This window comes from Falco cherrug, chromosome 8 (assembly GCF_023634085.1).
Source record: "Falco cherrug isolate bFalChe1 chromosome 8, bFalChe1.pri, whole genome shotgun sequence".
NCBI classification, from domain to species: Eukaryota; Metazoa; Chordata; class Aves; order Falconiformes; family Falconidae; genus Falco; species Falco cherrug.
The window spans coordinates 36,993,283-37,002,675 of record NC_073704.1 but is presented as its reverse complement, the minus strand read 5'-3'; positions in this window follow the sequence as shown (position 1 = coordinate 37,002,675).

Below are 9,393 nucleotides of genomic sequence, written 5' to 3'. Positions count from 1 at the left end.
ACATAGGCTGCTGGGGCTGACAATCATGAGATCAGCCCTCCCTGCTTATGCATCGAGCCCTGTGTGTTCACAGTGCAGTCAGCACAGTACAATGCTGATCTAGCAAAATGGGTCTAGCTGAAGCTTTTGGTGCTGTCCCCATAGAAATGCATTGTTTTGATTTCTTGGGTGGTTTTATGCAGACTTGATTGATGTGGTTAGTTTCAGCTGACATTCAGTTGTGCAATTAGTTCAGCTCTTCATGAAGTAAGAACAGAAGAATGCTCCAAGTGTCATGACAGCATGATGTGATGAGCTCTAACAGATCTACTCCTGGTATTTCAAAATATGTTGCCACATTTTCCTCCAGTTGTTCATTCTGCCCATCTGCTGGATGCTGCATTTCTTGCTGGCAACAGAAAAATTGGCCTCAGTGCCCCAGGGGTGATGGGTTTTTTTCTGAGTTTTTGCTGACAGTTTTAACTTGTATCTAGACCTGGTGTTGAAACAGCTCGGGAGCGTGACCGTCATTGGTTAATGATACCACAGCTTGCTGATGGCAAAGAGGAAGCCCTGCTTCTGCCCCTGCCTCTTGGCTTTGTCCTTTTCCTTCCATCGGCCTTTGGGAACAAATCTAACATTAACCAGAAAGATGATTACCAGTGTTTTTGCCAAAGCAGCATGGATTCAGTGCCTGGAGAGCACAAGTGAGAAGCAGAGGAAGGAGGCAGAGGGATGGTACCAGCCCTGCTGTGGGCAAGCTGTCAGACTAACCTGTTCAGATTACTCATTCTGCAGCATGACCCTGCTGTCACAGCAAGAAGATGGTGACCCACATCTGGAGGGAGGAATTGTTTAAAGCTCTCGGAGCCATCTTTAGGTTTTCTGATAGCAGCTTATTGTAGCTATTGAATGATTCATTTGCACTGGCACTTTGGGCCTTGAGGAGATAAACTTCTGCCAGTCAGTTGATACTTTCTTGTTAGCTTGGCAAGAAGGTGTTGGACCACATAGGAGTACACACTCTGTTTTGGGCAGGGCAAAAGGAATTACAGGAAGAAAACTGTAGAGAGAAAATGGCGCTTTGGGGGCTGAGGCTGTCAGTTTGTTTCCACACTAGCTAGCACACTTTTGTGTGCCTGACAGCGCTGTGGTCAAGAGCCGGCAGACACAGGGGAGTTCTGCCTGCCATCTGAAGAGCTGGGGTACAATCCACTTTGAGAAGTGTCTACACATGTTAGTGTGGATGTGTAAGGCTTTGAGAAAACTGAGTCTCACTACTTTGTGCGGAGGCCTGTGAAGTGGTTGATGAGGCCATTTGATGTGGTGCGTTTGAGAAGCTGCTCAGTTAGTGTTGTACATAGTCACCAGAACAGGCAATGCGAAATGTGGTGATGAGACCAGACTGAAAGAAGAGACTGGAAGGAGCTCAAATCCCACTTCATGTGAGCTGCTAGTTGCCCTGAAAGTGCAGGGTACATGAATATAGGTTCGGTGATAACGCACTCCTACAATGAGAGCTCCCACTTTCTGTTTCAGAACAGCTGAAGAGACCCTTCTGGCTTTGTGTCTGAACCTGAACAAGTGGTGGTGATAGGCTGACAAAAATATTAATACTTTCTTGGGCCACTTAGTTTTCATTTGAAAATTAGAAAGGTTTGATCACACAACCTGCTTTTCTTATGACACTGCAAATATAAAGGGATTACAATTGTGCTTAATCCCACTGAAGTAAACAAGGCTTTAATACTGACATTAGTGGGAGTAGTCAGGCTTCTAGAGAAATTCAGAGCAAGACTGAAGTGCTAGTAATGATTGAAAAGATAGTTGTATGAGGCCAATCTTTCTGAAGGAGAATGTGAGAGGCTGAACAGTGTAGGAAGTGCTGATAGGAAAACCAGTCATCAGGGCAATAAAGAAAATGTTTGAGTACAGTGCTTACTGACCATGAATCTTGAGCAGTGAAGATATTTCATAGTCATACTAGTTTTTCCAAGTTTAGATTGCAAGTTAGAATTGGAGGCAAGTCATGTAGTTATTAAATCTTGTATTTATTAGCAAAATTATTTTTATATTAAAAGCCTTTTAAACATACTTGGGGAAAATGCTTTCTTTGGAGGCTAAACTGGCTTAGGACATTCATGGAATGCCTGTCCTCTCTGACTTCTCTGAGCATAGAAACTGTAGTTGCAACAACATAAAGGTGAAGGAATGCTTGGCGTGAGGCATATTAGGAACTTTTAAAGCTGGCTTTGCTCCTAAGGAAGGGTATAGGTGCAGATCCACATCACAAATCCATCGGTTCTGGGGTATGCCCTCCCACCCATGTATTCCTTATTTCTTTGTGCCAGCAGTAATGCACAGGAAGCTGATTCATCTAAAATTTCCTGTGGCAAAAAACCCAAGAGCTTAAGGTGTGGTGGAGATGCTCCCTTATTAGCATGCAAGGATATGATGAGCAAATGTGTTTCCTCAAAACGCTGATACTTCTGAAACTGCAGCCTGATGAGACGGTCAATGGAGCTTCTGACTGTTTCCTTGGATCCAAACTGACTCTTATCATGTGACTTACTGATGAAGTGTGAATTAGCTGTGCTGGTACAAATGTCTTAAAATATTGACCAGTCAGCTCTCCTTTGGCAGGCTTCAAGTTAGATCAGATGTCACCTCTCTTTCCCCAGACTGCATGAAGCTGGTCCAAAGGCCTAAAACTTAAACTGTCATGTTTGGCAGAGCAGACCCATGTGCTGAGATGAGATCCAGGGCAAACTTGGTGGGTAATGAGGGAGGGTGCAGAGCTGGTGTTAATTTTCTTGTGGAAGGAAGTCACAAATGGCTGTTTGCATGGCAGAAAGCCTCTCCTCCACTGGTTCTGTCAGCAGAGCCTTCTGGAGGAGATGCAGCATATACCAGCAACAGGAGTTTCTCTGCTGGCCATGCCTGCACACGTGCTGCTGCGTGCATTGCACAGGGGCTTTTTCCCTGGCTTGGCTGCAGCCAGGCACAAACACAGCATGAGGCTATGGCTTGACAATCACAACAAAAACAGATGTTGCAACCACCCTTTTAAAAGTGGCTCAAACCAATTCAAGATGCCTGCTCTCACCTTCCCTGTGTTCACGCTGCCCACAGAGCCATGTTGTGGAGGGAAGAGCGTATTGGAGGGTTCATACTTGTGTTTTTAACACTGACAGGAAGCACATATGAAGTGTCCTGATCCTTACATGCTTGCCTTGATCCTGAGGTGCCCTTGGGACTTGATGTAAATTTAGAGTGAAAAGGTTTCCTTGAACTTTGCTGTCTTTCTTGGATGTTGGACTGGGAGCAATGCTCCTGTGAATGACCTGCTTGCATGTCTGTGTGATCTTTGGTGTTGAGCAGGGTTAGTGGATACTGAAAATGCCTGGTTTAAAATGGCAAGCTACTGGGATGAGTTGGAAACCTACAGAAGGGTCCAGGTTTAGTTCTGAGTTGAAGCAGATAGATTATAAATACTTACTGGTTCCAGTCTAAAAAAAAACATTCTAGGAAAGTAAGAGACCAATAAAAATATGTGGTATTAAAGAAAACAGAACAAGTGGTAAATATGAGAAATGTGAGTTGAAATTGTATGTATGGAAGGTATATGAAATAGAACTACTTGACATAATTTCAATAACTTAGTGTAGACAAATCAAATGTACATATAATGAGGAAAGATGAGTGAAGCAGTAGCAATTCTCTTTTTGCTCGAAAAGGGGAGCAGAAATCTGTATTCAAAGAGCATTAATCTATTCAATATGCCTCCTGGGTACTCTTACACTTTTCTGCAGCTTGTAAGAGCTGTATCTGGCTTCAGAAGAGGATGCTTGTGCTTTTCAGATCTTTCTGAGACGAATAAACAAATAGGGCCGGGAGTATGGAAATGATAGGTTGGTAGGGTCTTTTTGGAATTTAAACAAGTGTATTACTCAGTATGGAAAGACTGTCTGAGAACTGATGGAACCCTGCGGACTTACTATAAAGGCTGGATGGTGAAAGAACGATAACACACGTGAGAACTGAAGCTGAAAAGGCATGCCAGTTAAAAGTGAGGCTGAAAGCGCAACAGGATTGTGTCTTGTTCTCAAAGTTGTTTGAAATTCTCAAGCATAAGCTTCTTAACACTTGCTGGAAGAAGACATGCTAAAGATTACCGGCCTGAAGGTATTGGAGTATGCAAGGCATTAGGAATGGTAATTACCATGACCTCATACATAAATAATCATTTAATAACCCAGCTGATTTCTGGAGTCATAACAGTGTGCTGTCAGTGTAGAAAATGCAAGAAGAAAAATTACTGAAGCAGGAAATGCTTATAAAGGAAGGAAGCTTGAAAAACAAAAAAGCAAATGTTATCTTTTTTCAAAAAAAAGGTAGTGAAGCTGAGCAAGAGATTCTGAATAAGAAGCTGTAGGCAGGTTTTCCGATTTAGCTAATGTGAAATGCTAATGGTAAGGGCCTGAACAGAGCAGGCCAGAGTTTTGATGATCCTGGAAAAATATCAGCTCCCACTAGATCAGTACACTTTTGTACCTTTAAGTCAGATGATTTCTAATTAGGTGCCAAAATGTGAACATAAAATGCTAATTTTAGGCATATTTGTGTTTGAAAAGTGGGACTTATATCCATACAGTTACTTAAAATGCCTGTTTTGTTATCTTGTTTATTACTCTGTTGCCTGAAATGTCATAAATTTTCTGGTTAGTAGCAATTCTGGCAGTGTTTTCAGATGCCACACAGATGTTGTGCAGTTTATATGTGGCTAAGATGTGTAACACCTGGTAATTCACTGTGAAGGTTGACAATAATTATTAATAGCTTTAGCATTTGCACTTGATAGCCTATTTTAACAATATTGTTAAAAAGGTTCTCAAACAAATCTGTAAGCAATCATAATGAATTTACATCATGTGTGGTAAGTACTTCTAATTTTTAATTTAAATGTAACTCCAGTTGGAGTACCTCCAAAATCATTAATGGAAGGACAATGAAAAGTCATGAATGCTGTTAATTGTGAGCAGGAGACTATTTTTAGTCTGTTCCCCATTATCACCGAAGACTTGCACTTAAAAACATTGTTTTTGAGACTAGGTACTAGCTCCTTGATGCAGATTTTTACAGGCAGAGATTTTTTTAAAGGGGCAGTGCACATCCAGTTAAGACAAGAATTCAATAGAAAACTTTAACACTTGATTAAAATATGTAGCTTTTGCTTTTCAATAGAGACATTTTCTCAATTACATAGGATGCAGTTGATGGAAGAGTTAAACAATGGAATATTGAGTACATTCCTGAACTAAAACTTTTCTTGTCTCACTAGCATTCAGGAACTGTCTTTTCTGAGGGCAGTACTAAGCTGGAAATGAATTATCCAAAGGTGTAGATTTGTTTTTGGGAGAGTTGCTCATCTTCTTTTTTAAGCAAAAGACAAGGTATGTGTAAACACATTCTCACAGAATACTGTGAGAGATTAAAATTAATTTAGTTAGATATGGAATTGTTTGGGCCTAATCTAGTATAATTTCTGAATTTGTTTCTAAAATCTTTTGCTGTCTTTTGACTTATTTGGGAGGCCACCAGGAGGGTTGGTGACTATTTTGTTCAAGTTGTTTTTTTTCAGAGCAAAACCCGTTCATGTCTGGTTAACATTGTACTTTAATTCCCCTGAGTTTCCTTGCAGGATAGTAAGCTTTTCAAAGAGCTTACATTGTACTATTATTCTGTAGAAGATTTTTTGTTGAGATTTTTTTTCCTGAGGACACTATTTTGTATGTTGAAATGTAACTTCTTTATAGATTCCATTGTTCACTGGATTTTCCAATTAGTGTCCGCATCAGCTGAAGCCTGTGAGAATTCTCTGAATTACAATGTCATGTTGAACTGCAGCAGTTATGAAGGTGCTGTGTCAGAAAATATTTCCCGAGTATACCTCTGCAATTGTATTTATTTTAAAACTTGAAATTGAGGTTTTCTTAGAGGGTTTTTTAATCTATGTTTCAGTCCTCTCTTTTTATTTGAGGATCAATAATATATATTGTGCCCAGAGGGTACATTTTTTTGTGTTAAAGAACATCTCATGAGTTGTCATTTCCAAGCTGCTGGACTGCAAAGCCAGGCTGAGCAGATTCTCTAGATTTTTTTTCTTAAATGTCACTGACTTGATTTCACTTTTTTTGAGCTTTTTTCCTAGTGTCTTGATAGCTAGCTTTCTCTTTAAGTGTCTCTTCATTTATTTAATATTTCAGCATAACTTATAATTTTCCATGTAAGAGTATAGCCCTTCAATTGCTCTCGCTTCTTCCAGATAGAGAAACTCTAATATGATTTGGAGTATTAGAAGGCAGGCTGCTGAAATAAATGACTGAAGGGGATGGATGACTCTGCACATATGTGATCAGAGGCTTATGAGTGACTCCAGAAATGGTTGCATCTGATCATTGATTTGACTCCCACTGGCCTGATAGATGCTGGGTCAGACTCTGCATAAAGGATGAAGTCTCTGCACTCCTTCAAGGATGTGGCAGGACCATCGCTGTAACTGTCCAGTGGAAAGTGAGCAGTTGCATAGCCCTCACTACCGAAGTGGCAGCTGGAAGATCTAGAGGTGAAGTAGACAGCTTTGATCACCTGTGAACCTTCCACTCCAGCATAACTGATAGATCTAAAAGAAGGATGGAGAATCCCTAAAGGGGGGCCATCAGCAGTGAATCTCTGGTATTTCTGCAGTCTGTCCAGTTCAGATGAGTCACACACAGATGAGCAGTTGCCAAAGCAGATACTGCTTTTGGATGGCACACCTTTTCAGATGTATATCATGGTCTTTGTCCTCTATGGTCTTCACAGGTTGAGATTTGCATTTGATTTCCAGAGGCTGTTCCTCTCAGCTGGACATGACATGTGTGAACACATTAGCTTATTCTACCCTGATTCAGGAATTTTATACTGCTTTTCATCCCATTATATTCTTGGTTACAACCCTGAAAGGAGGTTGTAGTGGAGATGGGGGTTGGTCTTTTCACTTGCTACTTGAGAGAAAAGACAAGAGGAAACAGCCTCAAGTTGCACCAGGGAAGGCTTAGTTTGGCTATTAAGAAAAAATTCTTCACTGAAAGGCTTGTCAAGCACTGGAACAGGCTGCCCAGGGATGTGATGGAGTCACTGTCCCTGGAGGTATTTATAAGGCATGTAGATGTAGCATTTAGGGGTGTGGTTTAGTGGTGGACTTGGCAATGCTATGGTTGGGCATGATGATCTTGAGGGTCTTTTCCAACCTCAGTGATTCTGTGTGTTCTATAAAATCTTCATCCTGTGCTTCACCAGGATGGTGATAGATCAGAGGCAACCTACAAGGAGCAGATAGCAGGAGCAGGAGTTAGAGCTCACTTTAGCAGAGTACAGAAGGCTGCCTCCTTACTCTTCAGTAGTGCTTCACCTTCACTAGGTGTCAGACATAATACAAGGACTCTTTAGTGTCTGAAGACAAGTTTTTAGTACAAACTGTATGAGTAAAGTGAGTGGAGTGGAATAGATGCTGCTTTAAAGGCAAGTCTAGTTATTGGTTTCCTGTAGACCACTTCCTTAGCCTCAAAGTACCCTTGTATTCTTTCCTTCCACCCTGGAATCATAATAAGTTTGACACATGGCACAGAACTCAGTTGTTACTTACCAGAGGGTGGAAACCCACTTCTTTTTATAAAGAGAGTGCTGAAATAGTAGAGAGAAACACTCAAGTTCAGATGTTAGAGTATGGTGTTCAATGGCAGCAGACATTGACTCTGGAGTTCGCTCTGGTATTTGATTCGGTCAGGTCTTGGACTATGGTGTAAACAAAGTTTAATCTTTAATTTTAATTTGAGTTTGTGTTTAAAAGGCTGAAAATCATAATTCCTAGTAAAGTACTTTCTAATATCTAAACATATTTGATATATTCATAATATTTATCTGTTTTTGGACTTGAAAGCCCAAATAGTTCTATTCCTTATACATTCAAAAATTGTTTGAGATGCTGTAGTGGCATTTTGTTTTCTCCTCAATTGCTGCTATTTAAAGCTAAAAAAAAAAAGGCGTCAGAAAAGCAAAAATGTTTTTGTCACCAACCAGCAACATTTAAATTTAAGGTGAGGTTTGTGGCTTATGTACCCCCACTATGACTTGTGAATGATGAAGGCTGTTTTAATAGAAATAAGACAAACTATAATATGGTCATTCTACTCAGTGATATTTTTTAAAGAATATTTGGGAAAAAGTTATGGAAGTAAACAGGAGTAATTCTATGCTGAAGTAATTACTGTGGGAATGAGGTAAACTTAAATATCCTAAAGTAGCATTTAAAAGAATTTTTAGTCTTATAGCAATATTAAATATAGTTTCATGTTCCTGTTTGCCAAATTTTTTATCTGTTTGAATCTGATGCAAAACCTAATTTGAAACAGTTTTCTTTTAATTGCATGTTGCAATGTAACAACCTAAGAGTATGTGAGGAGGGAGAAGGTATGAAAGAAATTTGACTGGATAGTTACAGAACAACCTAAATAATGAGATAAAAATTTGCTATTGATTTGAGCAGCTCTGGCTTTGGACATACTGGGGAGCTTCCTGGGGCAGAAAATAGCGGCTTGAAGCTGGGGAAATGGATTTTGCTGTAGGCCTGGCCTGGGTGGCCCACCCGTGCTGGAGGGGCAGCTCCCCGGGCCGGGGCTGCGGGCGCTGCCCCCGGGCGGGAGGGAGCCCGGGCCCGCCGGCTCCCAGCCGGGCCCGCCGCTGGCCGCGGCCGAAGCCCCCGGCACGGCAGGGGACAGCGGGAGAAGCCGGCACCGCCCCGGCGGGACGGGAGAGAGGAGCGAGGCCCCGGCAGCGGAGCGGCCCCGCGGCACCCGGGCCGGGGCGGGCGGCGGCGGGGGGGGCTCCCGGCGCCGGAGCGGAGCCGCCCCCCGGGGCCCGCGGGAAGGAATGGGCGGTTTGGTCCCCAAATCGGGCAGTCCGTCTGCTACTGGGACTTCAGATCCTCACCCCCCTGCAGTAGCCCCCTCCCTCCTGGAGGGACGCGGGGGGGAGGGAGCCCTGCAGCAGGGACACTTGCTCGTTTGCCTCTGCTCTGCCGAGAATCCCAGAGCAATGCAATGCCTCACAAGGGCTAGCTTGCTGATTGATTTTGGACCTACTTATGGCACACTGACTTAGAGAAGTTACACACTGGGGAACAACCTTTTTTCCAAGACAAACTGCATATGCTGCACCTTGTCTTGTCTCTCTCTATAAAATAGTCAGGACCTGAAAGAAATGCCCGTTGTTCGCAATTCTCCAGTCTTAAGGCAACCCTTCCTTGATACTATTTGCAAAATTTACCAAAGACAAGTAACATAGTATCTTGTGAATACAAAAATCTTCATATAT